Source organism: Ictidomys tridecemlineatus, chromosome Y (genome assembly GCF_052094955.1).
Source record: "Ictidomys tridecemlineatus isolate mIctTri1 chromosome Y, mIctTri1.hap1, whole genome shotgun sequence".
Classification (NCBI taxonomy): domain Eukaryota; kingdom Metazoa; phylum Chordata; class Mammalia; order Rodentia; family Sciuridae; genus Ictidomys; species Ictidomys tridecemlineatus.
Genome location: NC_135494.1, coordinates 19,635,310 through 19,647,826, shown reverse-complemented (window position 1 = coordinate 19,647,826; position 12,517 = coordinate 19,635,310). Strand labels below are relative to the sequence as shown.

The 12,517-nt window shown below is 36.5% G+C and overlaps 1 pseudogene across 1 annotated transcript in view; it reads left to right on the top strand.

Moving 5' to 3' along the window:
• The first annotated feature begins 2,062 nt into the window (after positions 1 to 2,062).
• Positions 2,063 to 12,517, top strand: part of LOC144371885 (mitotic checkpoint serine/threonine-protein kinase BUB1-like) — a 42,828-nt pseudogene continuing 32,373 nt past the window's right edge. The window contains exons 1-7 of the transcript XR_013431976.1: positions 2,063 to 2,197; positions 3,454 to 3,650; positions 4,549 to 4,592; positions 5,192 to 5,292; positions 5,947 to 5,999; positions 6,090 to 6,274; positions 7,468 to 7,619. The product of XR_013431976.1 is annotated as a mitotic checkpoint serine/threonine-protein kinase BUB1-like (transcript). The remainder of the gene's footprint in view (positions 2,198 to 3,453; positions 3,651 to 4,548; positions 4,593 to 5,191; positions 5,293 to 5,946; positions 6,000 to 6,089; positions 6,275 to 7,467; positions 7,620 to 12,517) is intronic.

The window sequence follows — 12,517 nt, the reverse complement described above, 5'->3', positions numbered from 1 at the left end:
GATTAAGTTGTATCTTATTGACAGTGAATTTCTCTTATGAGAGAGGTTTAACATCTATTCAAGTTTAAGAGCCATTTGTATTTCTTTGTGAAATGCTTTTTAATCCCTTTGCTCATTTAAAAAATTGGGTTTATAACTTTGCTTCTCAATTTTTAGAAGTCCTTTTGTTTTTCCAGTTTATCATTTCTCTTTTGACTTGGAAAGTTTTAAAAAATTTTGTTTATTTGACATGTAGAAGCATTTCATTACTATATAGTTGAACTTTTCTGGCTTTTCCTATCATGGCTTCTGGATTTTTAGTCTTAAGACACAATGATTTTCATTTGTCTGTGGAGGTGATAGCTAGAATAAAGTATAGTTTAAGATTCTCTACTTTCTGAGGGTCCTTAATTGAGTGTGTGGAATAAATTGACAATAAATAGATTAATAAGGGGAAAGGTATACAGATTTTATCCTGTGCAAGACCCTGGGAGCATCAAAATAAAAAAAAAGAAGGGAAATGAGGAGTTAAGGTGGACTTAGAGAAAATCAATCTGTTTACCTTGCTAATATGAATTCATGCAAGTTTTTCTTAGAATAGTTTTTCAGAGCCATTTCTGCCTGCAATTCTCTGACTATCCACCTTGAAATATGCCAAAGAAGTATTTTGAGGTGGGTGTTCTTGTCTCTTACCAAAGTATTGCTTTAAAATCCCTTTTTCAAAAAAAATCTAATGATTTCTCAGATAGCAAACCTAGGAGACCTTCTCATCTTGACTCATACCCAGAACACAGTCCCATCGGGAAGTCCTTTCCTCGCCCTAAGAGAGGTGCCAGATTCCCCACATGTAGTCCAACTCACCACCAGTCACCAGGGTGTTTCAGTAGCTTCCTATCCCTACCATCTTCACATGGAGGAAGGAAGACTTTTAAAATGCAAATTAGAACTTACCTACCTTATCACACTAAAGCCACACTGGCTCACTTTCTGTTTCTGGAAGAGGCTGGTTCCTGAAGTTCTCTCAGCCTTGACCGTTTTCTCCCAAGATAGCTCTGTGGCTTTCTGGTGGTATCCCGTCAGTGCCCTCAGAGGCAGGCCTTCCCTGACCACCCTTCCTGAAAATAGTAACTCTTACCCCTTCTATTTGGTTTGTTTTTTCTTCTTGGTACTTAATGTAACCTGACACTATTTGATTTCTTTTTGCTTGTTTGCCCCATGAGCACCTGAACTGCCACAAGAGTTTTGCTTTCCTTGGTTGATTTTTTTTTTTAAAGATGTGTTTGGGTATTTGGAAGTCAGGGAAACAGTTCTATGGGAATTCTAGTGACTGATTCATGAAAACTGCCAATCACCTTTTCTTCCTCAGGAACTTTGTGTTACATTGGGGCCCAGAAAATGAACTCTATCTAGAGTATCCAGTTGTGGAATCTTGTTTATCCACCTGCTGGCAAGCCCTTATTGGATCTTATTCCAACTCAGTCTCCGCTGTACTCCTGGAAAGCAAGAGAAGGGATCTGAGCAGGGTCTAGCTTATATCCCACTGTTAGGAGAAGGGGCAGCAAGTTTCCAGGCACTGACCCTCAGGGTGGTTAACAACCCTGGGGACCAGGGACAGAAGCAGGAGACCCTGGGATAGAGCTAGGGATGAACTTTCCTCTGGAAAAATACTGACTGTTTTGAGTTTTTTGGCCACCTCTGAGAGCACTTTTAAATTTTATATAGCTTTTAGGTTGGTATTTAAGGTTTCTATTTTAAGGTTTATAAATCACATATATATTATATAATATAATACAATATATAGATATATGATAAATATTTAATATAAACATAATATATGATATAAATCATATATAATTAAATATTTTGCTCTTATAAATTATCCATAATTTTCATGTGCATTCTTTTATTTGTTCTAGAATGTTTGAAGCCCATATGCAGAGCTACAAAGGAAATGACCCACTTGGTGAATGGGAAAGGTTAGCATTTGGATTTGAGGGGTAGGGGCATTGTTTTTGTTTTTTCCTTTAAACCAACTATATGTTGTACTATGGAAAATTAACATTATCCATATTTTTCTAGGTATATGCAGTGGGTAGAAGAGAATTTTCCTGATAATAAAGACTACTTGATAATGCTACTAGAACATTTAATGAAGGAATTTTTGGTTACGAAGAGATACCACAATGACCCAAGATTCATCAATTATTGTTTAAAATTTGTGAGTATACTTTCATATCGATAATCAAATCTGTAATCATGTTGAACTTTTGTTTTTTGACCTATATTTTAAGATCTTTTAGACTGCCTTTTATTTTAATTCCTTGTTTCCAGTCATAACTTTTTAAAAGTTGGATTACTAGAGATGTGTATAGCCTTGGCTCTGTATAGTGAATCATTGATTCAGTTTTTAAATTCTCCTTTATTTCAAGTTTGTACATGTTCCAACATGGAATAGAAACCAAAAAGTAAAAGAGGGTTTGTTGGGTAGGAAACGTGATGAGCAGGAAACTCCCAGGTGCCAGGAGAGCTCCAGGGAGTAAACAGTGGGGAGCATTCTGGCTCTCAGAAACTACACTTAGTACTAAGGGGAGAATGAAGGCTCAGGCCTGAAGATTGCATCTCTTCGACCTGGAAGTTAAAGGTTTGGAGATATAAAAAATCACGAGTGGAGTGGATAAGGCAAACATGAATTCGTTCACTGAATTACAGAGTACTGGTTGGAGGCATCTATGGACCTTGAGCAAGCTCAGAGCAAGACACAAGTAATACTTCATGTGATGGGTTTTTATAGACTTACTATCTAAGGAAAAATAGTTTGGGTAATTTTGGGGATATTGAATGTCAAGGAAAGGAATGATCCTAACTTAGGCTTGTGACCAGAGAACCATACACACCTTCGCCTACATAGTATATCCTCAAGCCTCCACAAATATAGAAAGGTGGAGGGCCAGCTAGATTCTGGGCTGACCCAGATTAGCAGTTCTGTGTTTTATTTTATTTTTTTTTATTTATTTTGGTATTTATATATTTTTAAAATTTTTAGTTGACACATAATAATTGTTCACATTTATGGGATACAGTATCCATCACCTCATATATTTATCATTTCTTTGTGTTGGGAACATTCATTCATAAATGCCAGTTTGGCTCTGTCTCCTGCATGCACCCCTCTATTTTGAAATATTATTTGCCGACCATAGTTACCCTACTATGCTCTAAAACATTAGAAATTATTCTTCTTATCCAACTGCACCCCTGTAGCTCTTAACATCTTTTTTTTAATATTTATTTTTTAGTTTTTGGTGGACACAATGTCTTTATTTTACTTTATTTAGTGCTGAGGATGGAGCCCAGGGCCTCACACATGCTAGGCAAGCGCTCTACCTCTGAGCCACAGCCCCAGCCCAGCTCTTAACATCTTTCCTCCACCCTTGCCTCATTGTTATTCTGTGCTTTTCTTCTGGGTTCCTGTAGGCTGAATACAACAGTGACCCACATCAGTTTTTTGAGTTTCTGTACAACCAGGGGATTGGAATCCAGTCATCTCCTCTGTACATTTCCTGGGCAGGGCATCTGGAAGCCCAGGGGGAGTTGCAGCAGGCCAGTGCTGTGTTTTGGAGAGGAATTCAAAACCAGGCTGAACCTCAAGAGCTCTTGCAACAGCAGTACAGGTAGCTTCTACGTACAGCTCCTCCTGGCATTTCCTACTTGGAGAGGAAATGTTTGCTTTTACATTGTATTGTTATCTATTTTATGGGGAAACCTTGTAGAAAATTTGGTCACTACAGAGTAAAGGAAAGAAACTGCTCAGAAATGTTACTGTTACCTACTTTCCATAATTATTACATTTGATCATGTTTTTTCTGTGCTAAAGACTTTTATAGGAGATTCGAATTAGCTAAATAGTTTATCCCAATTATTACTATAAGTTCTCCAAAAGATTATTTCTTACAGAATCTTAGTAGATGATCTCACCTATGAAATTAAAAGTAATTCTTCAGTATCACCTAATTTTCAGTCTTTCCCCATCATGTAAAATGGTTTTGCTACCATTAGTTTGTTTGAATTAAGAGCAAAACAAGGTCTAGCATTTGGTTGTGGATCTCTTCTCTTTTTAGTATGCACTCTTGCTTGCATTACTCACCAATGTCAGGCTTAGGAATTGCATATAATTCCACAGAGTTGATGTGTAAAAATGCTGTGAAGTGGCCCGTTTGAGATGTCCTCACAGAGCATGGGCAGTAATGGATCTAGATACCTTTTGAATAAGTGGTCTAAGCTTTGTATTTTCACTTCTTTCTCCCAAATATTAATATTCATTTTGTTCAAAATGGGTAAAATAACCAAAGTAGGAGTCCAAACACTATTATAACATTTACAGACTTGAGGAATTTTTTTAATATATGTACATCAGATATGAAAATATTCCTAGCATTTTGTCTGACTATATTACTTCAACCTTGGTCTTTATTAACATATAGTAAGCTGTTACCTTTAATTTCTACTTTAATACAGTATATAATTGACTGTAAACTTAAAATCTATACTAATGCCTTTTCTATCATTTAGGTTATTTCAGACACGTCTCACTGAAACCCATTTGCCAGCTCAAGGTAAAATAATACTTTCTGCAGTGTCAGATTGTTGGTAATTTAGTTGCTAATTTTTGCTGATTTCTTTTCCCTTTAAAAAGCAAATCCTTCTAGTATTTAATGAAAACCAAACTATACTGTCTCAGGTAATGGGGAAGACACTTTGGTAATAATGCACTTTAAAGGAGACAAATCTACTTGATGATTTCACTCTATTTTGGGGATTTAAAAAACAAAATCAAAAAGAGATACTCTGAACTCCATCTGTTCTGAATTGAATCAAATGTATTTGATGGCAATTTTAGGAAACATGGCAGGGCTTTATTTCCCTTAGAAATAAATACCACATTTCAGCAATTTGCATTGACTATCCTATCCTGATTAAATAACCAGTTTTACAGTTATTTGGGGTACTTCTTGAACATTTTGATTTGGTCAGAAATTGTCTCTAAAATACTTACTTACAAAATATTTTAGTTCCATTTTCTGAGGCAGTGTTATTGAATTGATTTATTTCTTGTGCTGCTTACTGAAAGATCAAGGGGGTGTATTGTGTGATAATTTTGGTTAGTGTGATTTTTCTCTTATTTCTCCTTATTTTATCCTGTTTTCCCTTATAGCTAGGCCCTCAGAACCTCTGCATAATGCTTCAATTTTAAACCAAATGGTACCATCAAAATCAAGTCAAGGAAAGAACTCAGCCTCTATCTCTAAGAATCAGGTAATGGTGACTATTATAGGTTGTACAGAAACTAGGAGTGGTATTGAATGGTCCTCCTGGCTCCTTTCTGTATCCACCTTGGCATCTCTTTTCTTTAACCTTGTTTCCTGTGACTTAACATCCATGTCAGCTGCCAGTTCCCATGTCAGCTTTCTGGGCCCGTGGCTATCTAACCTAAATTTATACTCAACTCACAAATATAACTTGTTATGGGACCTAAGGGCCCCCTCCATAAATCTCTCCTGTTCACTTCCTCCCCAGCAGTTTTTCTCCTACCAAGATCCTCTTCCTCCTTGTTCTGCTTCCCTATTTCATAGGCCCAGGATTCCTACCTTGATTCATACCCAACTGGAGCCAGTTTAAAAACCCAGAGCTTCAGCTGTTGGCATCCACAACCTCAGTAATACCAGAAGAAATTTTTAATGGATTTTTTTTAAAGGTTTATGGGCTCTTTTTGTTGCAAAAATTATACTACCAATGATGATGCAAACTAAAGCTTTAGCTATTAACTGAAATTTTACCAAGAACATGTAGAAATCTACTGGAGATTAAGAAGCCTTTCTACTCATATATTGTCATATTGATTTATGAGGTAATTTGTGTGAAGTTTTCTTTTCAGTAAGTTAATGCTTCTGTTTGTTTTCTGTATTTTAGGGTTCAGAAGTGTCTGGAGCAATACCTTCAGCTTGTGATAAAGAGTCAAATATGCAAGTACAATCATTGCATAGTTCTATTACTTAGTTTCCTTCCAGAATTATTTCCATACACTGTTGTAAGTGATGTGTTTTCCCCTGTAGGGAACAAAGGGTGATCGTGATTTCTAAATCAGAGTGCTCTGTGCCCTCATCTTCAGCAGCCAGAGCTGATGTTCAACAGGTCGTTATGTATTGGAAGGAAAAGCTTATTCATGGAGAATCAGAATTTTCCTTTGAAGAACTGAGAGCCCAGAAATACAATCAATGGAGGAAGCATGAACAATGGGGTATTTGGTCTTATAGTCTTATATTTTGAGTTGTTTTTATGTCAATTAAAATAATGAGTAATTACATTTTTGGTCAAATAATTGACTATGCTGAAAGACTTCAAAAAATGTCTCTAGCTCGTCCTGTCAGAAGCCTAGCGGTCTCTGTTAAACACCAGCGTAGCAGCTATGTTTGTTCAAGACTTGTATTCACGTATTGACAGACGAGCCCATGGCTGAACCAGCCCTGAGCTAGATATTCATGCCAGTGTCACCTTAGCCTTAGTGAAATAGTATTTTAAATGTTTTCAATATTATCTGTATGGAGTTGAACTTCTGTATACAGTTATTCTAAAGCTGTAAGTCATTTGTACTGTGAAAGGAACTGAAGTTCAGAAGAGATTTTCCAAGTTCTGTACCTACTACAAACAAAACTTGCTGAAGGAGACCCCTGATCAAAGTGTTGTCTTAGGGGTTAGGGTTAGGGTTAGGGTTAGTCATAGAGACTGCAGAGTAGACTGAGATTTGCTCCCTACAGGGAACAGGGTGTGCCTTAATACCAGCGTTTGCACTTGGCTCTTGCTATAACTATGTGGAAGATGGACCCTTGCTCCACTCGGGACTTTTATACTGTCTATAGTGTTGGACCATATGCACTCCGTGAGCCTTTTTTTTTTTTGCTCATTATTTTTCATATTTGGTCAACAACAAAAAGTCAGTCAATATTCTTGGAGGATCCATTTTGAGTTATGCCTGGATAATTTTTTCCTTCACATGCCACAGCCTGAAAGTGTCCAGCCAGAGTCTACTTTGTCTCATGAGCCAATTTTGGGCTGTGTGACTGACAGCATGCTTGATGCCCCCGCTCTTTTACTTTTACTTCCTAGAGAATCGTATCTTTTTTAAAAACTGAAATGATCAATTATTTTCAAATGATTAGCACAACCCCAATTGTTTTATGAGAAGCATTTAATAAGATACTGTGCTATTACCAGATAGATTTGATCATCATAAATTTTTGTAATTTATACTCTGAATTTAATAGTTACTGTGCTAAGGGCATATAAAGATTGTAAATATGGAAAAGACTAAAAAATGTTGCCATCTTAAAATAGGACTTGCCATCTTAAAATTGGACTTTATCCATTTGTTATGTATTCCTCTGATGAACTGAATTTAAGCTTTGCATATAAACCTTTTTTTTTTCCCTTAAGTAAATGAAGACAGTCATTATATGAAAAAGAAAGAAGCAAATGCTTTTGAAGAGCAGCTATTAAAGCAGAAAATGGATGATCTTCATAAGAAGTTGTATCAAGTGGTGGAGCTTTCCCAGGAGGACCTGCCCAGTGTCCAGGAAAAGCCTAAGGTACAGACATGCTCTGACCTTGGCGTCCTGTGCCCAGCGGTGGGGATTGTTGGCTCTCTAGGCCCTGTTTTAGAGTTAATTCTAGCTAGTAACTTTCCAAAATTTAAAATTGTGTGATTCAGAAAGACATTCAAATGAAGAATGAACAAAGGAATTTAGAGAATAGAGGGCTGATGTTTCATGTATGTGTGTGTCCATGCTTATATATTCACACATTAGCACTTAGCGTCCTTTTTCTGGCTTTCATACAATGACTATAGACTTCCAATAATTTGTCATCTAGACATATTTCTGTTTGCCATTGTCTTGTGTGGGAAGAAGAAATAGGGATGAATATTACAGCCACATATTTTCTTGAAATTATTTATGAATGGGAGAGATTGGGAATAATTTAAGCTATATTACATTTGCTTAATCTTCCACATTGTATATGTCTGTCTATGACATAGGATACTTTAAAGGTATAGCTTATTTAAATGCATGTTTTTAAAATGATAGAAAATTCATGACTGCAATGATTTTTTTTTAATATTGAATGAAAGGTGTGTGTGTGTGTTATATATATATATATATATATATATATATATATATATATATATATATATATACACAAAATCTATGCCAGAACATTCACTAGATATAAGTATGTATACCCAACTATAGGGAGCCACTCTGAATGATTTGCACCTTCCATCCTGGAGCCGAGAGGCTTTGACCAGTCACTACATCTTATAGTGACCTGGACATTGCCCCGGTCCAGGAAGTTGAGGGCGTGCCTTCAGATTTAGGTGTGTTGCTCCATGGCCCCTTGGGTTGAATTACACTCATCTGTCTCTTGTAACCCTGCCCCTTCTGGCCTTTTTTGGATGGAACTTTCTAAGAATAAGGGTCCCCCCCAATAAAAGCCCACTTCCGAATGTGCTTGCTCTCTCGCCAGCCTCTCGTGACTTTCTCTTGCTCCCCCATTTGGGGAGCCTGAGGCCGAGAGCAGAAAAGCTGTGTCCTGAAGCTTGTTTAAAGGTAAAGTGTGTGTCTGTGTTTTACTTGATGTCCCTGGAAATTCACACAAGTGACCTTAATTTCAGCTGCCCACACGGGTCGGGGAAAGACTCAAACATACATGAATATCCACGAATGTTCTTATTCAGTGCTAATTGCTGAAGTTTATCTTTTTTCTAGATATATGCTATGCATGAGCACACATAAAAATGAACACAGCTGAATTTTCCATATAAATAAGACTTATTTTCTGCTTTTTCTACAAACATATCTTACAGATCTTTCAATATTACTGCACAGAGAGCCAGTTTACCCACTGCAGCATGGTCTTCTGTCATACTTACAGCAGGGCAGGTACCAACATCATACAGAGACTGTTACAAACATGATACAAGATTGTTTCTCTAGAAAAGATGGAAGTACAACTGTTGCCTTTGAAGTTTGTGCACCTAAAATACTGTCCTCTAAAAAATTTCATTTTACCTCATATCAATAGTATATAAAATTAGTTGTTTCTCACATACACTTTGATAATGTTAGTTATCCTAAGTATTTTCAACCACCTGTTTCTTTAATTACAAGTGGTACTGGACATTTTTAATTTATTTAGTGGCTTTTTGTCTTCTTTTTTCTTTAAATTGACCATAAAACCAGGTGTGGTGGTACACATCTAAAATCCCAGTGATTCAAGAGACAGAGACAGGAGGATCACAAGTTCAAGGCTGACCTCAGCAACTTAGGGAGACTCTGTCTCAAAATAAAAAGGGCCGGGGGTATGACTCAGTGGTTAAGCACCCATGGGTTCAATCCCTGGTACCAATCAAATAAATTGACTTTGATGGATTTGTCTATTTTTCTATTGGGTTTTTTCATTTTTAATGTTTATTTCAATTTTTATATAATTTGTGTTTTCCCTTGATAGATATAAGCAATTGTTAAAATAATTGTCACATTGTTTTGTTTTTATGTATTTTCTTGCTACTTATCAGTCGTCTATCCCCAAATTCTGAAGAAACTTAAAATATTCATCAATCACATCCAATACATCAGATGCACTCCCATTCCCTTTTCTTGGCCAGATGTCTCCCAGAGCCTCTGAGGAGTGGTTCTTCCTGCTTCTCTCTGGTGGTATATCCCTGATTCACATGCCATTGCTTTTCCTTAAGGTCCCCATTTTAAACGTACACAATCTCTCATAACTTTTTTAAAAAGCATGTATTGGGTTAAGTTTTTGAGATCTCTTGCTTGTCTAATGGTGTCTTTGTTCTACCCTCACACTGGTTGATGATTTGACTAGAACTGTTCTAGGAAGGAAATCATTTTCCCTCAAGTCATTTTGGATTTTATGCAGTACTAGAGATTGAACCCAGGGTTACTTTACCACTGAGCTATAGTCTCAGTGCATTTTCTGTTGGTTTGCTTTTGATCTTGGAACAGGGTCTGTTAAGTTGTCCAGGCTGGCCTTGACCTGGCAATCCTCTTGCCTCAGCCTCCCTTAGAGTTTTCAAAGGCATTGCCCGTTGCCTTTTGACTTCTACCATTGGTATTGGAAAGTCCTGGATCATTCTGACTCTCGGTTTTACAAGTGTAATCCCTGTTGTTCTTGGGAATCGTGTTGTAACAAAACAAATGTGATGCACAGCTCTGTCCCTCCATCATACTCAGTACCCTAAGGGTCTGGTCCTCCAGGTCCCTTTATAGGATTTTCCTGTGTAGAGGTGGCATGAAGATGTACTTTCCAAAATGAATTGCCAGTTGTCCATAAATCATTTATTGACCAGCTCGGCCCCTTTATTCGAAATATCTTTATCACATACTAAGTTTTTATATTACAAAATCCATTTCTAATATTTGTTTTAGTCACTATCTCTCTTCTTTATACATATATATATATATATATATATATATATATATATATATATATTTTACTCTTTTATTGTTTTTTTAAATACATGACTGCAGAATGCATTACAATTCTTATTACACATATAGAATACAATTTTTCTTATCTTTGTATATAGAGTATGTTCACGCCAATTCATGCCTTTATATATGTACCTTTTTTTGCATTACAGTTCTTATTACACATATATACCACAATTTTTCATAAATGTTTATATATAAAGTATGTTGACACCCAATTCGTGTCTTCATACATGTACTTTGGATAGTGATGTCCATCATATTCCACCTCCCTTGCTAATCCCCTGCCCCCTCCCTTTCTCCAATTGCCAAAAAATCAAATGAGGAGGCTGACTTATAGTGGGGTAGGGAAGGGGAGCATGGGACGATTAGGTGAATTCTGGATAGAGAAGAGGAGTGAGAGTATATCTCTTCTTGATCTTTCCATATTGTATATATGCTATAGCTTTCCTATTTTGCTATCTGGTAGAGAAAGTCTCTGATTATTCTTTTTAAAATATTTTCTTCAGAACTGAATATTGGTCAAGTATCTCTGAAATCTGGAAAGCTCCCAAATCTGAAACTTTTTTAGTGTCATGTCCCATTCTCAGAAAGTTGTGGATCTGAGAGCATTTCAGATTGCAAATTTTTGAATAAGGGATACATTCTTAACTAGTCTATGAAAATATTCCCAAAATCTGAAAAATTTTGAAACCTGACACATTTCTAATTCCAAGCAGATTATATAAGCAATATGTAAGTAAACCTATATTACAATTATTTTTTTTCTGTTCTTCTATTTATTTTTTATTTTTATTTTTTATTATTAGTTGTTCAAAACATTACATAGTTCTTGACATATCATATTTTGTACATTTGATTCAAGTGGGTTATGAACTCCCATTTTTACCCCGTATACAGATTGCAGAATCTCATTGGTTACACATCCACGTTTTTACATATTGCCATACTAGTGTCTGTTGTATTCTGTTGCCTTTCCTATCCTCTACTATCCCCCCTCCCCTCCCATCTTCTCTCTCTACCCCATCTACTGTAATTCATTTCTCTCCCTTGTTTTTTTTTACCCTTTCCCCTCACTTCCTCTTATATGTAATTTTGTATAACAATGAGTGTCTCCTTCCATTTCCATGCAGTTTCCCTTCTCTATCCCTTTCCCTCCTACCTCTCATCCCTGTTTAATATTAATCTTCTTCTCATGCTCTTCCTCCCTGCTCTGTTCTTAGTTGCTCTCCTTATATCAAAGAAGACATTTGGCATTTGTTTTTTAGGGATTGGCTAGCTTCACTTAGCATAATCTGCTCTAATGCCATCCATTTCCCTGCAAATGTCATGCTTTTATCATTTTTTAGTGCAGAGTAATACTCCATTGTGTATAAATGCCACATTTTTTTTTATCCATTCATCTATTGAAGGACATCTAGGTTGGTTCCACAGTCTAGCTATTGTGAATTGTGCTGCTATGAACATTGATGTAGCAGTATCCCTATAATGCGCTCTTTTAAGGTCTTTAGGGAATATGTAGATTGGAGCTTACTTTTTCTTCTATCAGACACAGAGTCTCTGATTTGATATCAAGCTCCTTGATCCCTTTTGAGTTAACTTTTGTGCATGGCGAGAGAAAGGGATTCAGTTTCATTTTGTTGCATATGGATTTCCAATTTTCCCAGCATTTGTTGAAGATGCTATCCTTCCTCCATTGCATGCTTTTAGCCCCTTTGTCAAATATAAGATAGTTGTAATTTTGTGGATTGGTCTCTGTGTCCTCTATTCTGTACCATTGGTCCACCCGCCTGTTTTGGTACCAGTACCATGCTGTTTTTGTTACTATTGCTCTGTAGTATAGTTTGAAGTCTGGTATCGCTATACTGCCTGATTCACTCTTCCTGCTTAGAATTGCTTTTGCTGTTCTGGGTCTTTTATTTTTCCATATGAATTTCATGATTGCTTTGACTATTTCTACAAGAAATGCTGTTGGG